This window comes from Sorex fumeus, unplaced genomic scaffold (assembly GCF_029834395.1).
Source record: "Sorex fumeus unplaced genomic scaffold, SorFum_2.1 ptg000268l, whole genome shotgun sequence".
Taxonomy (NCBI): domain Eukaryota; kingdom Metazoa; phylum Chordata; class Mammalia; order Eulipotyphla; family Soricidae; genus Sorex; species Sorex fumeus.
In genome coordinates this window covers 133,078-161,035 of record NW_026606325.1, presented here as the reverse complement: position 1 = coordinate 161,035, position 27,958 = coordinate 133,078, and the positions used below count along the sequence as shown (strand labels likewise).

The window sequence follows — 27,958 nt, the reverse complement described above, 5'->3', positions numbered from 1 at the left end:
CTAAGCTCCGTGTACTCCAACAGTCCTGACCTCAGGGGAGCTGTGGTACTGCTTCATCCCCTCTCCGGACTCTGACTTCAGAACCTTTTCAGAGTTCTTGCTGATGAACTTTTTACATTCGGGGGAATCGTTTTCCTTTAGCATCTTGCTTCTGGGTGATGAACAGGAGACCTCTGGTTCTGGCTGTACCTCCCACTTTTCTGTCTTCATTTTCTTTTTTCCCCTTTTTGTCTGGAGATTAAAAAAAAATGGAAGGGAGCCACAAAAAGGAAATGAAAAAATAAAAAGCTCTCCCCCAACGTACTTATTTTCTAAATACACTGCATCAAATGCAGAACCAGGAGTAAGCCAAAGCACCAACGGGTGTGACCTCCCACCCCCCAAAAATTAACTTGAAGTTGGGGTGGTGGTGCTTGGAGGACCACATGGTATGCAAGAGATCAAACTCTGGTTCTGTGTATAAATCAAACGCCCTACCCACTCGCTGTACTATTATCATCCAGTCTAATAACTTGAATTTTAATAGTATATTCATGGCAAGACAGCAAAAAAGAGCAAAGTCTATAAGATGCAGAGTCAAAAGATTCAAATTATCATCCTCCAATTTAAAAATGATGAGCGGTGAAAATGTCTTCAATGATTTTCTAGAAAGTGTGTATGCACATCAGTATAATCTTTAAATTTACTTTTCTCTAGGGAAGTCGAGATAAAATAAAATGAGTATCAGGGCTGGAGCAATAACACCGCAGGTAGGGTGTTTGCCTTGCACACTGCCAACCCAAGTTCGATTCCCAGAATCCCATATAGTCCCCCGAGCAACACCAGGAGTAATTCCTGAGTGCAAAGCTAGGAGTAACCCCTGTGTATTGCCGGGTACGACCCAAAAAGAAAAAAAATTGAGTATCCACATTTGTATCTTGACATAAACAAGTTTACTAAGTCATGATTTCTAGAGAGCTTTGTATATGAACATTTCCTATTAGAAAGTAAACATACCTTTCTATGGTTACATAAACAGCTTTATTCATAAGAAAAAAAAACAATTAAGACCACCTAGAATCTTTTTTGGTCATAACATTTTACCTTCTTTTGTGTGTGTTTTTTTTTTTGGTGGGTTTGTCATCTTCAGAGTCCTCAGCTGAACTGTTTGAAGGCATGTGAGCCCAACAGCCCTTCTCCTGAAGCAGTCTGGTCACATCATCCAGTTCATGTGAGTCCTTAGGAGCCCTATAGTTAGACACATGATCCACTCGAATAGTTTGTCCTTTGATCTAAGACAAAAAGCCAACGCATCATCAAAGACAGCCCTCCTTCCAAACTAAGTGATCCACACCAACTTCCTGATAATTCAATCTCTGGGAAAATCTCCAACACTGTTTGCCCAACTGGTGTGTTTGAGCACTTTTTCCCAGCTAGCAATTTTCTCTGCTCTCAGGGCAACCACATGGGGCCTGAGGGCTACTGAGCCCCTGAGGCAAGTGCACTAGCATCATCGGTCAGTTTACCCCTGTGTGCCATACAAATATTTTTGTGCTCTATTTATGTCATGACATAAAAAAAAACTCTGGGAAATTTTGTGACTAGTTCACACTTATACTTTGCTGTGAAACACAAACTCTGTGCAAGGAACAAAATAGTAATTACTCACATCAAACAAAACCATTTCATTTTTCAAGCATAGACTTAAAAATTCTTTTTTGATGTTGGGGGTGTTGAGCCACTACTGAATGTGCTCAGAAGGTCATATAGGGTGTCCAGATCATAACCCTGGTCAGCCACAGGTAAGGTATGAGCCTTACCCACTGTAGGATCACTTCAGTCCCCGATACATACTTAATTCTATAGGCATCAGGCACTCTACATTCCCAAAGTCTAGCTTTTATTGTTCCAATACAAGGTCTGATTTTAGTCTTATCTTTAAGTCTAATCTACCTCTTTTCATCTATCCTATTTCCCATTTAAAACACTTTTGAGGGGTTGATGCGATAGCACAGCGGGTAGGGCATTTGCCTTGCACGCGGCTGACCCGGGTTCGATTCCCAGCATCCCATATGGTCCCCTGAGCACCGCCAGCAGTAATTCCTGAGTGCATGAGCCGGGAGTAACCCCTGTGCATTGCCAGGTGTGACCCAAAAAGCAATAAATAAATAAATAAATAAATATTTTTGAGGGGCCGGAGCGATAGCACAGAGGGTAGGGCATTTGCCTTGTAGCTGACGGATCCAGGTTTGATCCCCAGCATTCCATCCCCAGCAAGGCCAGAAGTAATTCCTGAGTGCAGAGCGAGGAGTAACCCCTGAGCATTGCTGCATACAACCCGAAAAGAAAAAAATGTTTTGAAAACCATTCCTTCTTTGAGTCAATTTGAATATAGGCTCCATAAAATGGAAACCTATATCCCCATTCCATGCTATCCTTGAAACTCCTGATTATTGGTGCAATCATTGATACATTCTCCACGAGTCACTCTCCTGGGCTGGAGAACTACAGTGTTGAGGAGGGAAAGGTAAGAAACAAAGGCCTCCCTGGGTGGGTGGAGAAATAGCTAATACTGAGGAAGAAAAAAGTGCTGACTGGGGCAGAGGCCCATGTAATTGCTTCCTAGAACCATTTTTCCACACCCCTGAAACTCTTTATGTCTCATCCTGGTGGCCCCTGGGACTTTCTGAACCAGGGGAAAAATAAAACTAAACTACTACATCAGAAACCTTCAGCGAAATCCTGTTTATTACTTATACCCACCTTGATGCCATTAAAATTGTCAACCTCCAGTATTGTGCTCTGCTGGACTTCATAGCAAAGGAAGCAGAAATCACTTGGATTTCCCAGGCTTCTTATCCTGTACCAGATTTATGGTAACAATCTCACCGTATCTATTTATTTACAAAAAAGACACACTATTAGAAATAAAATGTTCAGAATGCTTGACAAACAAAACTTAAATACTGAGTATAAAAGACGAAGCTAGAACCAGATGACGAATGAAGATTAACTATAAAAAGGTATACGGAGGGAACTAGAGCAGGACAGTGGGTAGAGCTCTTGCCTTGCATGCAGTCAACCGGGTTCAATCCCTAGCACCCCATAGGGTCTCTTGAGCCCGACCAGGAGTGATCCCTGAGCACCACTGGTGTGGCACCCCTAAACAAGACAAAAAAAGTTACTCAAGGATATAATAGGAAATGTCCCATTTAAAAAGTGAATGAAGAGATGAGTAGTGCCTGCCATAGAGGCAGGCTGGGGGGTGGGGGGAAGGTGATGGGAGGGGAAACTGGGGACACTGGTGCTGGGAAATGTAAACTTGGGAGAGATGGGTGTTGGAACACTGACTGAAACCTAATCTTGAACAGCTTTGTAAGGGTCTAGCTTACAGTGACTCAATTAAAAGTAGAAATAAAAAGTTTAAAAATAGTGATAAAAATTAAGACTCAAAATTCCCCCCACCAATTAATATATCCAATCATTCCCAGGAGAGATCCCAGAGCACAGAGCCAGGAGTACTTCCTGAGTAGAGCATGGTGTCACCAGGACAACAGTAAATCTGGTAAAGTGCTTGCCCTGCACACGGCCGAATGACGTTCAATCCCGGGCATCCCATACATTCTCCCGAGCACCACCAGGAACGATTCCTGAGCGCAAAGCCATGACTATTGCCAAGTGAGGAACAAAAACAAAAACAAAATAATATTTTTACTAGAGTCACAAAAAGAAAATATCAAACAGAAATCTTAGTGCGTTTCAGCATATGCTTTGTAGGTAGGCCACCTAGGCTCAATCCCTGGTATCAAATGGTCCCCCACGCACCACCAGAAGTAATCCCCCAGCACCGAGCTAGGGAAAGTTCCCACGCATCACTGGAGTGGGACAAATAACAAAAAGAACAAAAAAAAATTGATGAATACATTATAAACATAATCATAGACACAAAATTTCTGCCAAAATCTAGCATCTTATAACAGAAACGACTAAAAACAGCTAAAGTGATTTCATGAACTATTTACCTATTTAATGGCTGGAGCAATAGCACATTGGGTAGGGCATTTGCCTTGCACGTGGGTGACCTGGGTTCAATACCCGGCATCCCATATGTTCCCCAAGCACCGCCAGGAGTTATTCCTGAGTGCAGAACCAGGAATAACCTCTGAGAATCGCTGGGTGAGACCCAAAAACCAAAATAAATAAATAAATAAATAAATAAATAAATAAACTTGAGGGGTCAGAGTAAAAGTACAGTAGTGTGGGCAGTTGCCTTGCAAGTGTCAGACCCGGATTTGATCCACGGTATCCCAAATGATCCCCTAAGAAGCACCAGGGAATCTTTCTGAGTACAGAGCCAGGAGTAACCCCTGAGTATTGCCGTGTATGGTCCAAAAACAAATATAAATAAATACATAAACTTGAGGGACCCGATGAAGAGTACATTGGGTAGGGCACATGCCTTATACATATCCAACCTGGGTTCTATTCCCAGTAAAAGATCCACCTAGCACCACCAGGTCTAATTCCTGAATGCAGAGCCAGGAATCAACCCTGAGCCCTGCAGAGTCTGGCCAAAATAATAAGTAAACATATAAATAATGAAAAGACTTGAACAGGGCTGGACAGACAGTACAGGGGTCAAAGTGCTTGCCTTAAATGTGGCAGACCTGGCTTAATCTTTGGTATGACAAATGGGCCCTGAGCCCTGAAACAAGGGGTCACTGACAACAGAGCCAGGAATAAGCCATGAGCACCATCAGGTATGACCCCAAAAGAAAAATAAACTACAAATTGTATCTTAAGTAAAACTTTTTAAAACTCCTCAAAGAAACATAGAATTAAATAAATATAATAATATCCCTTGTTGGGTTTAATGGCTCTAGGGTGAGATACAAAAATCTTCACACAATTTTCTCAAAGAAAACATTTCTGAATCATTTGTAACATATTATTCATAGCAAACAATACAAAATAAATTACCTATGGCTTTCTTTGGGGGCAGGCTTAACTGGTGGACGGACAACCTGAAACAATGGGGGTGAGAAGGTGTAATGAAGGTAGAATTGGTGTTGGGATACTGAATGTAATAAATTCTTGTGAACAACATTATAAAAATAAAATTGAGGGGAAAATATCGTTTGTTGTTGGTTAGGATAACCCAACATAACAAAGGCACTAAAAATCCTTCTCAGGTTGCACTTATTTCTAGAATATAAAGTAACAGAATGGGAGACCAACACCCAAGATTAGTAGAAATAAGTACCAGGAGGATTACTCCACAGCTAGGAAGCCGGCCTCACATGCTGGGGGAAAAGGCAGCTCAGATAGAGAAGGGTGCTAGGAGGGCCCAATTGGGAGGGGAGATGCAGGGTGAATGTAGAGTATAGACTGAACATAATGGCCACGTAATAGCTCTACTGCAAACCACAACACCCAAAAGAAGAGAGAGAGAGCCAACAGGGAATGCCCTGCCACAGAGGCGGGGTGGGGTGGAAGGGACGGGGCGGGGTGGTGGGAGGGATGCTGGGACCATTGGTGGTGGAAAATGGGCACTGGTGGAGGGATGGGTACTCGATCATTGTATGACTGAAATGCAAGCATGAAAGTTTGCAAGTCTGTAATTGTACCTCATGGTGATTCACTAATAAAAAATTTTAAAAAAAGCAAAAATAAAAGTCCTTCAAAAACTAATATATAAATTTCACGCAATTCCACTTTTAAAGTGCACACATTTTTTCCCCTGGAGCAGAGTAAATTGTTTCCAACATTCTTGTGGAAAAATGAACATAAGAATAACTAGGAATGGGGCTGGAATGATAGCACAGCAGGTAGGGAGTTTGCCTTGCACGTGGCTGACGCGGGTCTGATTCCCAGCATTCTACATGGTGCCCCGAGCACAGCCAGGAGTAATTCCTGAATGCAAAGCCAGGAGTAACCCCTGTGCATTGCCGGGTGTGACCCAAAAAGGGAAAAAAAATAAGAACTAGAAAAACTCTGAATAGCTCATAAGATTAGCTACTTGGTATGTGTCATGAATAAATAAACCAATAAAAAGGAAGAAAAACACCAAGAAAGTCAAGCGTATATGAATTAGTATACAAATATGGTACGGTTAATGTTTCAATTTACAAAAATTAGCCATTTGAAAAGACAAACTGAATCCATGTCCCACAAATATTCATAAAAATAACTATAAATGGATCAGGGATTTCAATTTATGGCACTAAAATCTTACACATGAGAAAAAAAAAGAGCAGTGGGTGAGTAGAAACACCTATAATTGATTACAAATCCAGAAACATGAAAGAATGATACACTTTGCCACATAAAATAATCAAACGGCGGCGGGGGAGGGGGAGTTGGTTCAGAGTCCACCAGAAATGATTTCAGAGTACTGAGCCAGGAATATCAAAGCACCACAGACTGTGGCCAAAAAAACAAAAAAAAAGCAAAACCAGAAAACAAAAACCACATATGGTCGCTCGAGCCTACCAGGAATAAGAATCATGGAGTACAGAGCCAGGAGTAAACCCTGAGCACAGCTGGGAGTGCCCAACCTCAAAGGAAAAACATACAGAAATAAAATCAAAGAGAAGACTATAAAAGGTACCACGTGAAGAAAGTTTGAGGGTAATGAAACTGAGCTTCATTCTGATTCAGGCGATGATTACAAAATAATTGCACTAAAACTTACAGGGGCTAGGAAGATGGCTCAGCATTACAGCACATGTGAGACACTGTTAACAATACTCAACAAAAACTTTTAAAAAATGAACACCCTAAAAATGAGTTTTATCCTATAATAAATACCCAGAGGTGCTCGGGGGTTAATCCTAGCTCTATACTCAGGGGTCATTCTAGGCACTCAGGGGACCAATGCTGGACATTAACACAGGGTCAGCCCCATGCAAGTGGAAGCAAACATATACAAATGGGACTACATCAAACTAAGAAGCTTCTGCACTTCAAAAGAAACCGTGGCAAAAATACAAAAAGAGCCCACAGAATGTGAACGAATATTTACCTAATAAATACCCATCTGATACGGGATTAATATGCAGGATATACAAGACACAAGTAGAATTGTACAAGAAAAAAACCTCCAACCCCATAAAAAATGGGGGGAAGAAATGAACAGAAGTTTCCTCAAAAAAGAAATACAAATGGCCAAAAGGCACATGAAAAAATTCTCCACATTGCTAGCCATCAGGGAGATGCAAATCAAGACAACAATGAGATATCATCTCACACCACAGAGACTGGCACACATTCAAAAGAACAAAAGCAACCAGTGCTGGCATGGATGTGGGGGTAAAGGGACACTCTTTCACTGTTGGTGGGAATGCCCACTAGTCCAGTCTTTCTGGAAAACAATATGGACAATTCTTCGAAAACTAGAAAGTGAGCTTCCATATGACCCCACAATAACACTTCTGGGACTATATCCCAAGGATGCAAAAAAGCACAGTAGTAATGACATCTGTACCTCTATGTTCATTGCAGCACTGTTCACAATAGCCAAAATCTGGGCCAAGTGCCCAAGTGCCCTAGAAACTTTGGGGCATCTATACAATGGAATACTATGCAGCTCTCAGGAGAGATGAAGTCATAAACTTTGCTTATAAATGGATAAACATGGAAAGTATCATGCTAAGTGAAATGAGTCAGAAAGAAAGGGACAGACGCAGAAGGACTCCACTCATTTGTGGAGTATAAAATAAATAAAAGGTAAAAGGTAAAGGCCCTCCCGTTGATCATCGATTTGCTCGAGCGGGCCCAGTAACGTCTCCATTGGAGACTTTGTTGTTACTATGTTTGGCATATCGAATCCATCACGGGGAGCTTGCCAGGCTCTCTGAGATGGGCTGAGGAATCGAACTCGGGTCGGCCATGTTGGCTGCGTGCAAGGCAAGCGCCCTACTGCTGTGCTATCACTCCAGCCCTTGTGGAGTATAAAACAACATAACACGAGGCTGACACCTAAAGATAGTAGATACACAGGACAGATAGATTACTCCATAGCTGGAAGCCTGCCTCATGAGCAAAGGTGAGAAGGCAGCTGGAATATAGAAGGGATCGCTAAGAAAAAGGTGGCTGGAGGAATCGGTTGGGATGGGAGATGTGTGCAGAAAGTGGATAAAGGATCAAACATGGTAACCTCTCAGGGTCTGTATTGCAAACCATAATGCCCAAAAGTAGAGAGAGAATATGGGGAATCATGTCTGCCATGGAGGCAGGGGGAGGGTGGGAAAAGAGGGGAGTATACCGGGAATATTGGTAGTGGGGAATGTGCACTGGTGGAGGGATGGGTGTTTGATCATTGTGTGACTGTAATCCAAACATAAAAGCTTATAACTTTCTCACGGCGATTCAATAAAATTTACAAAAGCAGGCTGTGATGGGGGGAGACGGGGGGTGTGAGGGATACTGGGATCAGTGGTGGTGGAGAATGGCCACTGGTGGAGAGATGGGTATTCAATCATTGTATAAATGAATCCCAAGCAAAAAAATTTGTAAATCCACAATTGTACCTCATGGTGTTTCACTACTAAAAATCTAAAAAAAAAAATTTAAATGTAAAAAAAAAATAATAGCAATCCCATAAATAAAAGAAAAATTATATTACCCCCCCAAAAAAAATAAAAACCAGGGTTACCCACATGCAAGACAAGCACCTTTATCCTGGTACTTTATCTCTGGCAAAATAAAAAAGACTAAAATTTTTATAATTTACATGACAGATTTGCTCGAGCGGGCCCAGTAACGTCTCCATTGGAGACTTTGTTGTTACTGTGTCTGGCATATCGAATACTCTCGGTAGCTTGCCAGGCTCTCCGAGAGGGGCACATGACAGATCAAGGACCACAAAGCAATTTTTCTCCTACAATAAAGAGATTATCAGCAAGATGGGGAGATGGCTCAAAGGGCTGGTACAACTGCATTGCATGCTGGAGATCCAGATTTGATCACCAGCACCACATGGTCCCCTGAGCACCAGTGAGAACGACCCTGAGCAATGGACTGGGAGTAGCCCCTAAGAACCACTGGGTATGGGCCAGAGACAAAAAAGGGTTTTATGAGACAGAGGGTGAAACGGAAGAAAACCAAAAGATTCATCATAGTTCTGTATCAGTGTTGATTTCCTGATGGCCTTAGTTTTTGGAAACACAAACTGAAAGATCTTGGTACTGACCTGGAGGGCAGCACAAAGGCACTTGCCTTGTGACTGGGGTTCAATCCCCAGCATCCCATGTGCTACCCCAAGCACCACCACGAGTAATTCCTGAGTGCACAGCCAGGAGTAATCCCTGATCATCGCCAGGCATGGTCCAAACCCACAAATCATGTCTTGCAATGGACTCTCTGATAACTTAGTAAAATCAGAAACTGTGAAACAGGTAAAAATAGCAATAACAAGTGCAGATGTCACTCTGACTATACGTTTTTTGCCTCTCTGGGATATATTCCCAGGATGGTATTGCTGGGAAAAATGGGAGCTCTATTTCTAATTTTTGGAGAATCGTCCATACTGTTTTCCAAAAGGGTTGGACCAGTCGGCATTCCCACCAGCGGTGAAGGAGGGTCCCTTTCTCGCCACATCCACACCAGCATCGGTCGCTTTTGTTCTTTTGGATGTGGGCCAGTCTCTGTGGTGTGAAATGATATCTCCTTGTTTTGATCTGCATCTCCCTGATGATTAGTGATGTAGAGCATTTTCTCATGTGCCTTTTAGCCATTCGGATTTCTTCTGTGCGAAAATTTCTGTTCATTTCCTCGCCCAATTTTTGATGGGGTTGGGTGTTTTCTTCTTGTGGAGTTCCGCCAGTACGTTGTATATCCTTGATATCAACCCCTTGTTGGATGTGTATTTGGAAAATATCCTTTCCCATTCTGTAAACTGTCTTTGTACTTTGGTCAGTATTTCTTTGGAGGTGCAGAAGCTTCTTGGTTTAAGATAGTCCCATTTGTCTATCTCTGTTTTCACTTGCTCGGCCAGTGGCGTGACATCTTTGAAGATACCATTAGCTTCAATATCATGGAGGGTTTTGCCAACTTTGTGTTCAATGAACTTTATGGATTCCGGTCTGATGTTGCGGTCATAAATCCATTTTGATCATACTTTTGTGTATGGCGTTAGGCAGAGATCTGAGCCCACTTTTTTGCATGTAGCCATCCACTTTTGCCAGCACAATTTATTAAAGAGGGTTTCCCTGCTCCATTTCACTTTTCTTGCCCCCTTACAGAAGATTAGATGAGCATATGCTTGGGAGGAGATGTCAGTATATTCAAATCGGTTCAATTCGTCTGCAGCTCTGCCTTTGTTCCAGTACCATGCTGTTTTAACTATTACTGCTTTGTAGTAGAGCTTCAAGTTGGGGAGGTTGATTCCACCCATTATCTTTGTCCCTAGAATTGCTTTAGCTCTTTGTGGGGGCTTATTGTTCCATATAAGTTTCAGGAGTGTTTGCTCCATTTCTTTGAAGAATATCATGGGTATCCTTATAGGGATCAGCACTCTTTCCAATAGCCACAATCTGGAAAAAACCTGAGTGCCCGAGAACAGATGACTGGTTAAAGAATCTTTGGTATATTTACACAATGGAGTACTATGTAGCTGTTAGAAAAGATGAAGTCATGACATTCACATACAAGTGGTAATACAAGTGGAACTATCATGTTAAGCGAAATGAGTCAGAAAAAGCGGGATAGACACAGAAAGTTTGCATTCATCCAGGGAACATAAAGCAACAAAATCGGAGACTAACACCCAGGAGTGGCCGAGATTAGTACCAGGAGTTTTGCTCCATGACTTGGAGGCCAGCCACACGCGCTAGGGGAAAAGGAAGCTCAGATAGAGAAGAGAGCACCAAATAAAGGGTGTTGGGAGGATCCTCCCAGGGTGGGAGAAGCATGCTGAAAGTAGACTATAGACCAAACATGATTGCCACTCAATGCATCTCTTGCAATCCATAGGACCCAAAAGGAGAGAGAGAGAGAACAAAAGGGAATGCCCTACCACAGAGGCATGTATTAAAGGGTGCGATGGGGGGATGGGGAGTTGGAGGGATGCTGGGACCCGTGGTGGTGGAGGATGGGTGCTGGTGGAGGGATGGGTACTTGATCACTGTATAACTGAAACCCAAGCACAAAAATTTGTAAGTCTGTAACTGTACCTCATGGTGTTTCTCTAATAAAAAATAGTAGTAGCAATTAGGTACAATGCTAATATTCAGGGACTTGGCTAAGGGAATACTGTGGCATTCCTTGCATTTTATAGTTTTTCTGTATTACGTCTGAAATAAACATATAAAATATATTAACATGAAATATAAGTAGTATTTCAAAATAAAAAGCAAAGAAACAGTAGAGGAATCGGTTAAAAAGGCCTCTTTAGACCTCAAATTGAAAACTTTTCAACATGAAAGAATAAAGGCACAGTACTATCACACATCAAATTGGGGTGGGGGAAGGACACCCAGGAGAGTTCTGTGGCAACTTCTGGCTCTGTGTTCAAGAAATCATATAAAGTGCTCAAAAATGAACCACTACTGTAGCCAAAAATGGTATGCAAGGCAAGGACCTTAATCTATGTATTCTCTCCATCCTAGTATATCACATTTTTAAAAATCAATTAATACATGTCACTGTCACTGTCCTCTCATTGTTCATCAATTTTCTCCAGCGGGCCCAGTAACGTGTCCATATTGAGACTTTGTTGTTTCTGTGTTTGGCATATTGAATACGTCATGAGTAGCTTGCCAGGCTTTGCCGTACAGGTGAGATACTCTCGGTAGCTTGCCGGGCTCTCTGAGAGAAGCAGAGGAATCAAACTCGGGTCGGCCATGTTGGCCGCATGCAAGGAAAATGCCCTACCCGCTGTGCTATCGCTCCAGCCCATTAATACATGATAAAATGATATAACAAAACTATATCCATATTCTATCAAGGAGGCTTGTAAAATCACTAATGAGGAACACAACACTAGAAAAAAAATAGGCAAAGTACATAGCATACTAAAAAGAATAATGATCTGTTGATCTATGAAAAAGATGTTTAATGTCACTGCTGATGAACCAAGCTCCTGAAAGCATGCAGCCACATTTCCGGCCGCATGACCTCTCGGTGTCTAGTTCTCGCTCTCAGAGAGCCCAGCAGGTTACCAACAGTATCCCAACAGCATGGCAGAGTCTGGCAAGCTCCCCATGGCGTATTCGATATGCCAAAACCCAGTAACAATGATGGCTCTCATTCCTCTGACCCTGAGAAAGTCTCCAATGTGGAACTTGTGAAAATCTCAGTTGAGGACGAAAGGAGACCTTACTGGTGACTGCTCAAAGAAATCGATGAACAATGGGATGACAGTGCTACAATGATACAGTGATGATGAATTTAAAAGCAAATGAAAAGATAAAGCAAGTGCTCGCTTTGGCAGCACATATATTAAAATTGGAAAAATACAGAGATGATTGGCATGGCCAGTGCACAAGGATGACATGCAAAATTGTGAAGCATTCCATATTTAAAAAAAATTTTAAAAATAAAAGAGAAAGCAAGGAAATACAAAAACTGAAAACATGGGATCCACGCTGCAACCACGGAAACTTGTCATGCTCCTGCCAAGTTTTCAGGTGGAGGATGATGTGGGGGTTGAGGTGGGAGGGAATAAGGGAACACTGGTGGTAGGGCTGATGATGAAATAAATGTCTAAAACTCAACTTTCAATGACTCTGGAAACCACAATTCTTTAATAAGATAAATTTCAGAAAGAAAGTAAATGGCAAATAATTTTAAAATAACAAATCACTGTTGATTAGAATTCAGAAAAAGGGGGCATACTATTGAGCGGAAAGCCGGAAAACCTTTATAGAGAGCAATCTGAAAATAATATAAAAACATCTTAAAGTAACATTTAATAGTTAGCAAAGAGGGACTGGAGAGACAGTACAGCAGGCAGGGTGCTTGACTTGCACAAAACCAAACCATATTAGATAACCACATATGGTCCCTAGAGCTCCTCAGAAATGATACTTACACAGAGACTAGTATGGCCTCAAAACGAAAAAAAAATTAAAAATCAGTAAAGAGAAAACTAGCCACATTAACCCAATAATTTCACAAAGAAGAGCAGCATGCTAAAATATATATTATGGTTTAATTTCTAGTAGTAAACTACTGGAAACACTGCTCACAAATAAAAGACAATTAAGAATTTAAAAAAAAAACTATGCAGTGCATTTGCCAATGGTTGTTTGTTGTCCTTAGGTTTGTCTCCAGAAAACACACTTTTCCAAAATTCCAAAGACAGTTCCATAACCCTACAAAATCTCTCATATTACCCCCATAGAGTAAACCACTCTGCTCGAACCCAATCCTAGACAAATGATCTAAATCAAAAATGGTTTTCAAAGTCATTATTAACAATGCCAAAAGGTCTTTATGAAGAGCACTGTGGAGCGAAAACTAGAATACACATACTAGCTGACCATCACTCAATAGAAACAAGACAAAAACATCTAGATCAATAGGTCTTCAAACAAAAGTCCATGGACCAGTATGCAGGCCAGTGATATTGAAGGATGCAGCCCTAGATGAGAGACTAGACAGGAACAGATACCATGAAGAAATGGAAATCATGTGCTGTACCTACTGTGAACCTCCCCAATACCCAGAAGCTAGGAGGAAGACACCTCAACCCCTGCCAGAACTCTCAGCTTGAGTGGGATGGCCAAAACCTATACCTATGGCTCACTTCTCATAAAAAGCACTGCCAAGTTTCTTTCCCACGGCCTTCTAACCTCTGTTGTACGCATCCCCTGACCAGAAACTACTGTCCCCTAAGCTCTCCAGCCACAGGAGATCTGGTCGGCTCACTAACCTCACACTTATCTGAAAACAAAGAAAGCAAACTACAACCAAAACCATTAGTTCTTTTCCCCTACATCCTGTATACTTTGCCTAAATGGATAGTGTCACACAGGTGTGGGCAGAGAAGGGCTGTTATCCCTAGTCCGTAGGGGGTCAAAAAGAAACCTTGTAGGGGAACTGTAGCTATCTAAAAGTCCTTTCATCTGCTCTACTATAGATCCAAGTTTAAAAAGTCTCAATGAAAGATCAAGGAAATATCCATAGAGAAAATACAGGGGGTACAGCCCTTACTTGCATGCAGCTGACAGGAGTTCAATCCCCAGCACCACACACCATGGGCGGTTCTGGGGCTGGATCGATAGCACAGCTGGTAGGGTGCCTGCCTTGCATGTGGCCGATTCCTGATTCAATTCCCAGCAGGCCATTCGTCCCCTGAGCAATGCCAGAAGTAAATCCTGAGCCACGAGTAACCCTTGCACATTGCCAGGTGTGACCCAAAAAGAAAAATGAAGAGTGATTCCTAAGCACAGTCAGGAGTAACTGCTTGAAGGACTCTGCAATGAAAAATAAAAAAAAAAGAAGAAGAACAAAAGCAATAGAAACAGAGCCGAAGCCTAGAGACAAATTGTTGGATTTTCCAGACTGGGAGAGCTCTAGATCTACGTCCTGGGTAGAACTAAAGCAAAATCTTGAATTGAGCTCTCCCTATGCAGAAATGCCAGCCAGCTTACAATTTGTATGGAAACAAATTTCATCACGGAAGAAAATGACACAGATAATCTAGAAAGGAGAAAATTAAAGCGAACTTACTGGGCAAAAACACAGATAAACAGCACCTTCAGTCAGTTCATAAGGAAGTCCACCTAGAAGAGAAAAATCACATTTCAGTTCAAACATTTACCAAGCATGTACTATCTACAAGGCCCTAGGCCTAGCCTTGAGGTTATCAAAAAAGAGGATCTGAACTCACAATCTAATAGAATACATTACACCAGTAGTAGCACTGTCCTGCTGTTGTTCTTCGATTGCTCGAGCGGGCCCAGTAACGTCTCCATCGTGAGACTTGTTGTCACTGTGTTTGGCATATCGAATACGTCACGGGTAGCTTTCCAAGCTTTGCCTTGCGGGCAAGATACTCTCAGTAGCTTGCCAGGCTTTCCGAGAGGGGCGGAGGAATCAAAACCGGCTTGGCCGGGCCGGCTGCACACAAGGCACAGGCCCTACTGCTGTGCTACTGCTCCAGCCCACACCAGTAGTATAGAATAGTTTTTAAGTTTGAACATGGAAAGGTCAAGAAAACCACCAATGGACCCAAATAAATTTTCCTCAAAACCCCCAATTTGTTTTTGTTTTGAAAATGTTTTGTTTCAATGATCTTGCCACATTCAACTATGCTCAAAGATCACTCCTAGAGATATCCAGGGGACCCTATGTGGTAAGTGGTGAGCAACTAAGGAAAGCCAATTTCAAGGCCTTACCTACGTACTATTGGTGTCCCTCAAAACAAAAAAATTGTAGACAAAGGAGTTAAGTTTCCAACAACACAAATGTATCTTAAAATACATTATCAGCAGTTAAAGAGATAGTATAGCAGATGCTCATCTTACATGTACCAACCCAACTTTGACCCCAGCACCCAATATCATTCCCCCATGCCCAGAAATGATCTCTGTATGTAGAGGCAGTAGTAAACCAATAGCACAGCAGGTGTGGCTCCCTAACCGAAATATGTGTATGGATATATGGTTATATATACATATATGTGTGAATACATATAAATACATATGCATGCATGTATCTGTGTATATGTGTGTATGTATATACATACACACACACATATATATATAAATATATATATATAAAGTTGACCAGAGTCATACTACAGCAGGTAGAGAGCTTGTCTTATATGCAGCTGGCCTAGGTTCAATCCTGTGCACCAGATATGGTCCCCAAGCCCCAACAGAAGGAAGCCCTGAGCTCAGAAACAGCAGTAATCCTGAGCAATACTGCCTGTGGCTCAAAAATACAAAAAGAATTTAAAGTCATACGCTCTTTATACACCATAGGTACCTTCAAAAAATGTTTTCAAAGGGGTCTTCCAAGCAGAGCCCAAGGACCATTCCCTGGATACTGGGTCAGACAACTCACTCTAAGGCCCCAAGGATGTGGTGATACACTGACACTACAGCTTGGGGAACCTCCAGTGCCACCTGGAAGTGCGCTGGGGCCACCAAGGCTGCATGGGTTGATGCTGTGAGCAGGATTTTAGTGCTGGGGGACACTAGACCTACTTTAATAATCTGCAACCCTGGGGCTGGAGCAATAGCATAGCGAATACGGCGTTTGCCTTGCACGCGGCCGATCCAGGTTCAATTCCCAGTATCCCTTATAGTCCCCTGAGCACTGCAAAGGGTAATTCCCGAGTGCAGAGCCAGGAATAACCACGTGCATCCCCGGGTGTGACCCAAAAAGCAAAAAAATAAAAAACAAAACAAAACAAAAACTGTGCCCCTAACCCACTATCTCCTTGCCCCCCAAAAAATCAGTTTAAATATGCAAATATCAACCCTACCTCTCAAAGACTAAAGATTAAGAAGGAAACTTTTAGGCATTTCACAAAAGTAATGCCTTATTAAATTATAACCTACCTCAACGAATGGGTTTATTAGTATGACTCATGAGATTGTTCAAAGCAGCCAGGAATGTGCCCCAGGGAAACCAAGGAGAGGAAGGGGAAAGTGAAGAGGAGCAGGGGGAAGGAGAAGAGAGGAGTGTGGGGTAGAGGAGGAAAAAGGAAAGAGGGGGAAGAGGTAGAAGAGAGTAGGGCAAAGGGGGGAAGGGAAATGGGAAGAGGAAGGTAAGGAAAAAGAAAAGAGGGAGGGCATGGGGAAGTGGAAAGCGGGAGAGGTGGGAGGGGTAGAGGAAGGCAAAAAAAAGAGGAAGGAGGAGGGAGAAGGGGAGAGGGAAGAAGTGGGGGGAAGAGAGGCATGGGAAAGTCCAGGGGGACAGAGAGAAAACTGAGGAAGGGGAGGGAAAGAGGAGGAGGGGAGAAAAGGGGAAGAGGAGAGGGAAAGAGTATGAAGGGGAGAAGGGAAGAAGGAAACAAGGAGAGGATTATAAGAGGAGGAGAAGGGTGAAAGGACAGGGACTGGAGCGATAGCACAGTGGGTAGGGCGTTTGCCGTGCACGTGACCAAGCCGGTTTCGATTCCCAGCATCCTATATGGCCCCAGGAGTAATTCCCGAGTGAGTAAGCTAGGAGTAACCCCTGTGCAAGGCCGGGTGTGACACAAAAAGTAAAAAATTAAAAATGAAGAATACAGGAAACTGTACAGCATTAAATAATAGAGGAGGACAGGGGATGAGGAGAGCAGGGAGAATGGGAATAAGAGGGGGAGAGCACAGGGAGGGTGAAGGAGAGGGCAACGGGAGGGGGGCAGGCCAGGGGCGTGGCCACTACATAGGCTGCGTGGCCTCCCAGAAGTGGGTGTGTCCTTCTCCTGGCCATAGTTATATTTCCCAATCTGAGCACTCAGGACTTTCATCCCATACTTTGTCTCCTAATACCGACCAAAAATTTCTGACCACCTCTACTACAATATAACAACATCCCACTGGCCTACTCTACTTCTAACAAAAGGCCAGTATGAAATAAGCTATACAATCTCAATCCTAAAAAGCACCTCCTCCAAAGCTTCACTCAATGTCAGGGCTGGAGCGACAGCACAGCGGTAGGGCGTTTGCCTTGTACACAGCCAACATGGCCGACACAAGTTCGATTCCTCCGCCCCTCTCGGAGAGCCCGGCAAGCTACCGATAGAAAGTCGGACTCTAGACTGGGAGAAGGGTGGCTACCATCGACCAATCTTAACCAAAATCCTTTCCCACGATAAAACGGATCAGTGCCTGTGATTTCAGCATTCTACCTCTAGCAACCAAAGCAACATGAAGAAACAACGCAAATCTCCACTACAAGGAGAATACGAAGAAAAGAATCGCGAATCCTCAACCGAGATTGTCCACAATTATGCATGCTCTCTTTGAATAAGAGTTCCGGGACAAAATGCAGAGGGTCTTCAAGGATCTACTCAAAGAGTCAATGGAAGAGATGTCCAGAATACTAAAAGGAGAAATGAAAGAAACAATAGAACAGATAGTCGAGAAAATACAGGAAGAAATGAGAGCAGAAATAAAATAGCTACACAAAGAAGCGTCACAAATAAAGGATTCAGTAGGTGAAATTAAAAAGCAAGTAAGTACCCTTAGCAATAGGATAAGTGCAGCTGAAGAGAGGATCAGCGCGCTTGAAGATGAGCAACAGAAATCTCATAGGGAACAACAAGCAATTTCCAGGAAATTGAAAACACAGAAACTCTCCCAAACAGTTTCTATGAAGCCCATACCTCTCTAATACCAAAAGGAAACAAAGACACCACAAAAAAGGAAACTACAGGCCAATATCCCTGATGAACACGGATGCAAAGATTCTCAACAAAATACTAGCAAATAGATTTCAACAACTCATCAAAAAGATCATACACCATGAGCAAGTGGGATCATCCCGTGGATGCAAGGATGGTTTAACAATCGGGAATCAATCTACATAATCCATCATATAAAAAAAGAAAAGATAAAAAGCATATGATCATATCAATAGATGCAGAGAAAGCATTTGACAAGATCTAGGACCCGTTTATGATGAAAACTCACGCCAAATTGGGGAGAGAGGGGTCTTTCCTCAATATAGTTAAAGCCATCAACCACAAGCATACAGCAAGCATAATCCTCAATGGGGAATAACTGAGAGCCTTTCCCCTAAGATCAGGGATGAGACAAGGATGTCCACTGTCTCCACTACTGTTCAACATAGTACTGGAATTACTAGCATTAGCGATTCGGCAAGGAAAAGAGATTAAGGGCATCTAAATAGGAAAGGAAGAAATCAAGCTCTCAGTATTCGCAGATGATATGATACTATACTTAGAGAACCCTAAAACCACTACCAAGAAACTCCTAGAGGGGCTGGAGCAATAGCACAATGGGTAGGGAGTTTGCCTTGCACGCGGCCAACCCAGGTTCAATGTCCCCGCATCTGACATGGTACCCTGAGCACTGACAGGGGTAATTCCTGAGGGCAGAGCCAGGACTAACCCCTGTGCATTGCTGGGTGTGACACAAAAATCAAAAAAAAAAAAAAAGAAACTCGTAAAAACGATTGACTTGTATCATAAAGTGGCAGGCTACAAAATCAATACCCAAAAGTCCATGGCTTTCCTATATGCAAATAGTGAGAGAGAAGAAAATGACATGAAGAAAACAATCCCGTTCACAATTGTATGCCACAAAATCAACTACCTAGGAATTAGTTTAACTAAGGAAGTACTTCTACAAAGAAGTGATCGTTGATGTCAAGAGAGGGGAGCAGCAGGGTGATACCATTTCACCGAAACTCTTCAATGCCACCCTCGAGAACATCATGCGACGACTGGAATGGGAAGGAATGGGAGTGAAGATAGATGGTCGGCAATTACACCACCTCCGCTTTGCTGATGGCATTGTTCTAATAACACCAAACATCAGCCAAGCGACACAAATGCTGGCCGACTTTGACCGTGAGTGTGGAAAGGTAGGACTACAGCTGAATCTTACGAAGACAATGTTTATGAGAAACAGCCTCGTTCCTGACTCCCCATTCACTCTCAATGGAACGACCATCTCCGAATGCAACAGCTATGTGTACCTAGGTCGAGAGGTCAACATGACAAATGACCTGGCACCCGAGCTGCCCAGGAGGAAGAGAGCGGCTTGGAACGCCTTCAAGAACGTCGAAGAAATAGCTAAGAGGACGAAGAACCTCCGGCTCCGGGCACGTCTCTTTGATTCCACTGTTGTTTCTACATTAACATATGCCTCACAGACCTGGGCCCTACGCAAACAAGATGAGAACGCTATTCAGGTCTCCTAAAGAAGAATAGAAAGAGCTATGCTTGGAATATCACGTTTCACTCAAATGAGAGAAAGAATCCGGAGTTCTGACATCCGTCGACGATCAAGAATCAGGGACGCTGTCTCATTTGCCAAAGTGTCGAAAATCAGATGGGCTGGTCACGTAATGAGATTTAAAGATGACCGCTGGACTAGAGCTGTTACCGACTGGATTCCACGGGATGTCAAAAGACAGCGTGGCCGCCCACCTACCAGATGGTCAGACGTCTTCGTGAAGATCATGAACGATCGGTTTGAGGCCCTTCATGTTCCCGGAGCGAACAGATGCCATTGGGCTACACTAGCACGCGACAGGGACAAATGGAGACGTTACTGGCGTCCGCTCGAGCAAATCGCCGACTAACGGGAAGTTAAGTGATTAAGTTAAGTGAAGTGAAGGAAGTAAAGGACGTGTACAAAGAAAACTACAAAACGCTGCTTCTGGAAACAAAAAGAGGACGCGAGGAAATGGAAAAATATCCCCTGTTCATGATCGAGAGAATTAATATTGTCAAAATGGCAATACTTCCCAAAGCACTGTACAAATTCAATGCGATCCCTATTAGGATACCCATGACATTCTTCAAAGAAATGGAGCAAACATTCCTGAAATTTATATGGATAAGCCCCCACAAATAGCTAAAGCAACACTTGGGAAAAAGAAAATGGGAGGAATTAACCTCCCAAACCTCAAATTCTACTACAAAGCAGTATTAATTAAAACAGCATGGTACTGAAACAAAGGCAGAGCTGCAGACCTGTGGAACAGGATTGAATATACTGGCATCTCCCCTCAAACAAATGCTCATCTAATCTTTGATAAAGGAACAAGAAATGCGAAGTGGAGTAAGAAAAGCCTTTTTAACAAATGGTGCTGGCAAAACTGGATGACTACATGCAAAAAACTGGGCTTAGATCTCTGCCTAAAACCATGAAAAAAATGCAAGATCAAAATAGATCAAAGACCTCAACATCAGACCGGAATCCATAAGGTACATTGAAAACAAAGTTGGCAAAACCCTCCATGATATTGAAGCTAATGGTATCTTCAAAGATGCCACGCCACTGGCCAACCAAGTGAAAAGAGATAGACAAATGGGACTATCTTAAACCAAGAAGCTTCTGCACCTCCAAAGAAACACTGACCAAAATACAAAGACAGTCTACAGAATGGGAAAGGATATTCTCCAAATACACATCCGACAAGGGGTTGATATCAAGGATATACAAAATACTGGTTGAACTCCACAAGAAAAAACACCCAACCCCATTAAAAAGTGGGGCAATGAAATGAGCAGAGACTTTCTCGAAGAAGAAAACCGAATGGCTAAAAGGCACACGAGAAATGCTCTACATGATTAATCATCAGGGAGATGCAGATCAAAACCACAATGAGATATCATTTCACACCACAGAGACTGGCCCACATTCAAAAGAACAAAAGCAACCTGTGTTGGCACGGATGTGGCGAGAAAGGGACCCTCCTTCACTGCTGGTGGGAATGCTGACCAGTTCATCCCTTCTTGAAAACAGTATGGACGATTCTCAAAAAATTAGAAATTGAGCTCCCATTTGACCCAGCAATACCACTCCTGGGAATATACCCCAGAGAGGCAAAAAAGTATAGTCGAAGTCACATCTGCACTTGTTTGTTCATTGCAGCACTGTTGACAGTAGTTAGAATATGGAAAAAATCTTAGTGCCCGAGAACAGATGACTGGTTAAAGAAACTTTAGTACATCTACACAATGGAGTACTATGTAGCAGTTAGAAAAAGGAAGTCATGAAATATATATACAAGTGGTACTACATGGAAAATATCATGCTAAGTGAAATGAGTCAGAAAGAGAGGGACAGACATAGAAAGATCGCATTCATCTGGGTAACATAGAGTAACAAAATAAGAGACTAACACCGAAGAACAGCTGTGATAAATACCAGGTTGTTCACTCCATGGCTCAGAGGCAGAATCTAGGGGTAAAGGCAGCTCAGATAGAGAAGGGAGCACCAAATAAAGGGTTCTGGGAAGATCTGCCCAGGATGGGAGATGCATGCTGAAAGTAGTCTATAGACCGAACATGACTGCCACCCAATGTCTCTTCTGCAGACCACAGCACCCAAAAGGAGAGCGAGAACAAAAGGGACTGCCCTACCACAGAGGCAGGGTGAGATGGGGGATGGGGGTTGGAGTGGGATACCAGTATTGGTGGGGGTGGAGAATGGGCACAGGTGGTGGGATTGGTACTCAATCAATTCTATAACCGAAACCCAAGCACAACAACTTGTAAGTCTTCAACTGTACTTCATGGTGTTTCAATAATGAAAAAAAAAAAAAAGATGGGATGGGAGGGTGAGAAACGGAGGGGAAAAATGAAAGCCTGGAAAAAGAACAGAAATAAGGGTGCTGGAAAAATGGTACAATGGGTAAGGCGCTTGCCGTGCCCGTGGCCAAAATCGTGGGTCCCATCTCTGGCATACCATATAATTCCAGACACCGCCAGTCGTGATCCCGGTGCACTGAGCCAGGAGAAACGCAGGAGCACCACCAGGTGTGGGCCCCAAAATAAGAAGCAGAAATACATGCCGGCAGGGCTGGAGCGCTCGTGTAGCGGGTAGGGTAATCGTCTTGCATGAGGTTCGATCCCTGGCATCATCCCTGGACCATCCCATAGGTTCTGTGAGCACCGCCAGAAGGAACTGCTGAATGGAGAGCCCGGAGTGACGCCTGACCACCTCTGGGTGTCACCTAAACGAGGAGGGGGGGCGCGAGAGCCAGGGAGAGGAGAGGAATAACAGGAGAAGAGAGGCAGAAGGCTGAAACCCTCCCTGGAAAGCCAGGAGGCGGGGAACCCGAAGCGCACCGCGGCAAAACTCACCCGAGAAGATCCAGGCGCTGTCCTTGTACTCGGGGTGCCAGGACACCTTCTCTGCCACCGCCAGCTGGACCCCTCGCTCCTTCAGTTCCTTGATTAACTTCAATTTCGTCAATGGGCTGCGGAAGTTGCCGCAGAGTAAAGAAATGTCCCAGCGACCCAGACGCCGAACTAGGTCTCCACTGGAAGAGTCACGGCCCTGTTCAGAATTCGCGATCCCCGCCCCCTCGGACGCTTCGGCCCCCGCCTCTTCCCTCAGCTCCTCCCGCCCCGCATCCCAATCCCCCAGCCCCGACCTCCCACACACCATGTAGGACAAGCGGAGCCTTACTTCATATTCCACAGGTTTCTGCTCCAAGATGCCGATGTAACGACCTCTGGAAAAAGCCGTTCAACGGTCGGTCGCTCGGCTTCAGCGCGCAATCCCATTGGACTAGAGCTCCCCCGGAAGAGACCATTTAATCCGGAAGAGATTATGCACGTCGGGACGTAATGCGAGGAACGCATGCGCACTAGAACCGGCACTTGTCTCACGCGGACAGTTTAGCTTTTTCACCCCTCCATTTCCCCCTCCCCATTTCCTTTCTCATTACCCTCTCCCCTCTTCTCCCTTCCCCTTTATGTCCACTTGGCTGAGTCCTCCTCTCCGCCTCTCCCTGCTCTGCTCTCGCCCTCCTCCTAGCTTTCTCTCCCACTCTCCTTCCTCATCCCCCTCTCTGTGCTCTCCCCATCCCCTGTCCTCTATTTTTTAATGTCGTGCATTTTCTTTTATTTTTAATTTTTTTTTTACTTTTTGGGTCACAACAGTCCTTGCACAGGGGTTATTCCTGGCTTATGCACTCGGGAATTACTCCTGAGCCCATATAGGATGCTGGGAATCGAACCTGGTTGGCAATGAGCAAGGCCTACGCCCTACCCGCTGTGCTATGCTCCAGTCCCTGTTCTCCCCTTACCCTTCTCATCCTCTTATAATCCTCTCCCTTGTTCCTTCTTCCCTTCCCCTTCGCCCCATCATCCTCTTTCCCTCTCCTCTTCCCCTTCTCTCCCCTCCTCCTCTTCCCTCCCTTCCCGATTTTCTCTCTCCCCCTTGCCTTTCCCATGCCTCTCTTCCCCCCACTTCTTCCCTCTCCCCTTATCCCTCCCCTTCCGCTTTTTTTGCCTTCCTCCACCCTCCCAACTCTCCCCGTTTCCTCTTCCCCATGCCCACCCTCTTTTCTTTTTCCTTCCCTTCCTCTTCCAGATTTCACTTCCCTGCTTTGCCCTTCTCTCTTTCACCTCTTCCCCCTCTTTCCTTTCTCCTCCCCTATCCCTCACTCCTCTCTTCTCCTCCCTGCCCCTCTTCACTTTCCCCCTCCTCTCCTTGTTTTGCCTGGGACACATTCCTTGCTGCTTTGAACACTCTCATGAGTCATACTAATAAACGCATTTATAGAGGTAGGATATGTTTGAACGAGGATTTACTTTTCTTAAATACCTAAAAGTTTTCTTTATAATCCTTAGTCTGTGTGAGGTAGGGTTAATCTTTGCACATTTCAACTGATTTTGGGGGGCAAGAGGATAGCGGTTTAGGAGCGTAGATTATTAAACTACGTCTGATTCCCGCAGCACTAAAAGCCCTGTTCACAGCATCAAAAGGTGGCCCCAGAGACTGCCAGGTGGCACTGGAGGTTCCCCAATCTGCAGAGTCAGTGCAGCACCACATGCTTGGGCCCTTCCAGTGAGTTGTCTGACCCAATATCCACGGGATGGTCCCTGAGTTCTGTTTGTAAGGCCCCGTTAGAAACACTTAATTTTAAAGATAGCTATGGGGGATAAGGAACGGATGACTTCAACAATTTTTTTTTGTATTTTTGGGCCACAGTGGTGCTCAGGCTTACTCCTGGTTCTGAGCTCAGGGGTTCCTTCTGGCGCGGCTTGTGGACCATCTGTGGTCCAAAGAATTGAACCTGAGCGAGCTGCATAGAATACAAACGCTCCACCTGCTCTAGCATGACTCTGGTCCACTTTATTTGTATATAAACACATACATACATATGTATGTGTACACACATATGTATACACACACATATATATGCATATACAATCATATCTATACACACATATATTTTGGTTTTGGGGCCACACCTGCTGTGCTCAAGAGTTACTCCTGGCTTTACATTCAGAGATCACTCTGGGCTTGGGGGAATCATATTGGGTGCTGTGGATCAAGGTTGGGGTGGCTACACGTAAGGGGAACATCTGCTATACTCTCTAACTGCTGATAATATATTTTAAGATATATTTGTCGTGTTGGAAACTAACTTCTTTGCTTACAAAGTTTTGGTTCTGAAGGCCAAACAGTATTCGGTTAAGGCCTTGAACTTGGCTAACCTTAGTTGCATACCACTTTACCACCTGCCATTTATGGTCCCCTGAGTACCTCTAGGAGTGATCCTTTCGCATAGCTAGATCTCGCTACATAATTGAAACAAAAAATTTCAAAACATAAAAAAATGGGGGTTTGAGGATAGATTAGTTTGGTCCATTACTGGTTTTCTTTTGTTGTTGTTGTATTTTGATTTTATTGAATCACCATGAGAAAGTTACAAGCTTTCATATTTGGGTTACAATCACACAATGATCAAACACCCATCCCTTCACCACTGCACATTACCAACCACCAATATCCCTGGTATATTCCCCTTTCCCACCTGCCCCCTGCCTCCATTAAAGACAATATTCCTCACATTACTGGTTTTCTTGCCCTTTCTATGTTCAAACTTAAACAGTTTTCTATACTCAGAGTAACCCCTGAGCATTGCTGGGTGTGACCCCAAAAGCAACAAAACAAACAAAATTTAATTTTTATTTTAGTGTAGGAAACGTGCTTACAAAAGTATTGACCTGTACAGTGTTCAAGATTTTTGGTTTGTATTTTGTATACACAGAACAGCAGACTGTTTATTGCCATCAAGTAATCAGGGAGAGCACAGTTTCTATAAAATGCTTTTCTTAAATTTCAGTGGGATTTACAATTTTATAATATTGTCAATGATAAGATTTCAGAAAACAAACTTTAAACACCACAATCCACACCATAGTCTCCATTTCTCTTGACTGATATTAAAACACCCCAATGAAAAGTGCCCACCTCCACCAGTGGAGGTTTTACATTTTTCTTTCATTTTTATTGCACTGAAAGTAATACATTATGAAAGTATTAACATTTATGGTTTTCAAGTACAAAGTTATTGTACATTGGAAAGCACCAAAGTACCAAAGACCCTCCACCACTGAATTTTTGTATAAAATATATATGTATATTTTATGATAGTACCAATATTATGGGGCTACAGCGATAGCTGTGCGGGTAGGGCATTTGCCTTGCACGCAGCCAACATGGCTAACCCGAGTTCGATACCTCTGCCCTTCTCAGAGAGCCCGGCAAGCTGCAGAGAGTATCTCCCTGCAGGGCAAAGCCTGGCAAGCTACCTGTGAGGTATTCGATATGCCAAAACAGTAACAACAAAGTCTCATAATGGAGACGTTACTGGGGCCGCTCGAGCAAATCGATGAACAATGGAGGACAGTGACAGTGACCAATATTATTTAATTCATTTTAATTTACCTGAATATTTGAGATAGTTATAAACTTTTCGTGATCAGGTTTTTGACATACGATGTTCCAACATCCATCATTTCACCAAATACACTTCCACCACCAATGTCCTGAGTTTCCCTTCTACCAGCTCCACACACTCTGAGCCACCAAGTGTGCCTGTAGACAGGCATATTTCATCTTGTCTCTCTGTCTCCTTTTGGGCTTATGGCTTCCAATACCGATACGGAGAGGCCATCATGTTTGGTCAGTTACCCAATTTCAAAACACATCTCCATTCAGAGAAATCCCTTCCAACCATCATTGTCAATATGGTCCCTATTCTGATCCCAACTCCTCTATACTCAGGAAATAATCTGCTGTGCAGGGGATCAAATCACGTGGGCCCCAAGGAAGGAAAGCATCTAATCTGCTGTACTATTGCTCCAGCCATATAAATTTTTAAGTATAAGTGACTACTCACAAAAGTCTGGTGGATCTTACCCAATCAGATCAAGCTCACGAGCTGAAGCTAATTTCTTGTCTTCCATGGTGATTTTTTGCTAGAATCTGGCAGAAAAACATATCGGGAAAATAGTATGTCCCAGGCAAGGAAAAGATCAGGAAACTGCAAGTCAAACCCACAAGAGAACTATCACTTGGTATCTGCCAGGGAGGTATCTAGAAAGTATCAAACACTTCATCACTTGGTATCTGTCAGCAAAATACCAGACATCAAATGCTGAGACAGAGTCCTGGGATGCCAGGGATCAAACTGATGGGCTGCATGCAAGGCAAGCAAGCATGTAGGAAATATTTCCCACTGAAATCGCATCTATTTCAACAAGATCGAAGTCACTCTGAAGACAAACCTTTCAAATGCAAAGCAGGTAGCAAAACTTTCCCACGAAAGTCATGCAGAATTCAGCAATATCAAATTCATACAGCATGAAATTCTAGGGGTGTAAAGCATGTAGGAAATCATTCCCACTGTAATCTTACCTAATTCAACAATATGGAAGTCACTCTGACGAAAAACCTTATCAATGTAAAGTAAGTACTAAAAATTTCTTACTAGAGTTATGTAGAATTCAACAATATCAAATTCATACAGTAAGAAATCTGAGGGGTGAAAAGTATGTAGGAAATCTTTCCCATTAAAATTATATCTAACTCAACAATATCAAATTTAAACAGGTGAGAAACCTCACGAAAGTCACAACTAAGTCAACAATATTAAATTGTTACAGGTAAGAAACTCCATGAATTTTAAAGGAGTAGGCAGGAAAATGTACCCAAAAAATCCTATATATTTCAATTAAAAAATAAAAAAGAGGGAAATTATGGAATCCTCCAGTACAATTGGCAGGCTTCCAAACATGGACCAATCCTGCTGGTCTTCTTCCCACTGTCCTTGGGTGGTACCTTGTTTCCTTACACCTCAAATAGGTTAGAGTCCCTGATGAACCCCTTTTTCTATGATTCTCTTCACTTAGCAGAACTCCATCCAATCACATGGAAGGTACAGCATTTTCTCTCTGCATTTGGACCAATCCCACCCCAGTCCAGCCCACACAGTGCTCAGGGCTTACTCTTGGCTATGCACTCAGGCAACTATACGGATGTCTTGGACCAAACCCGGTTGATCACATACAGGGGAAGAATCTTACCGGATGCAT

General features: G+C 43.3%; 1 non-coding gene and 1 pseudogene across 1 annotated transcript; one reads left to right on the top strand and one right to left on the bottom strand.

The window, feature by feature from the left end:
- LOC130018784 (RNA-binding motif protein, X-linked 2-like) lies at positions 1-27,958 on the bottom strand (annotated as a pseudogene).
- Positions 12,397-12,503, top strand: LOC130018799 (U6 spliceosomal RNA). The gene has a single exon (XR_008791647.1). It is a non-coding gene; the product is annotated as a U6 spliceosomal RNA (small nuclear RNA).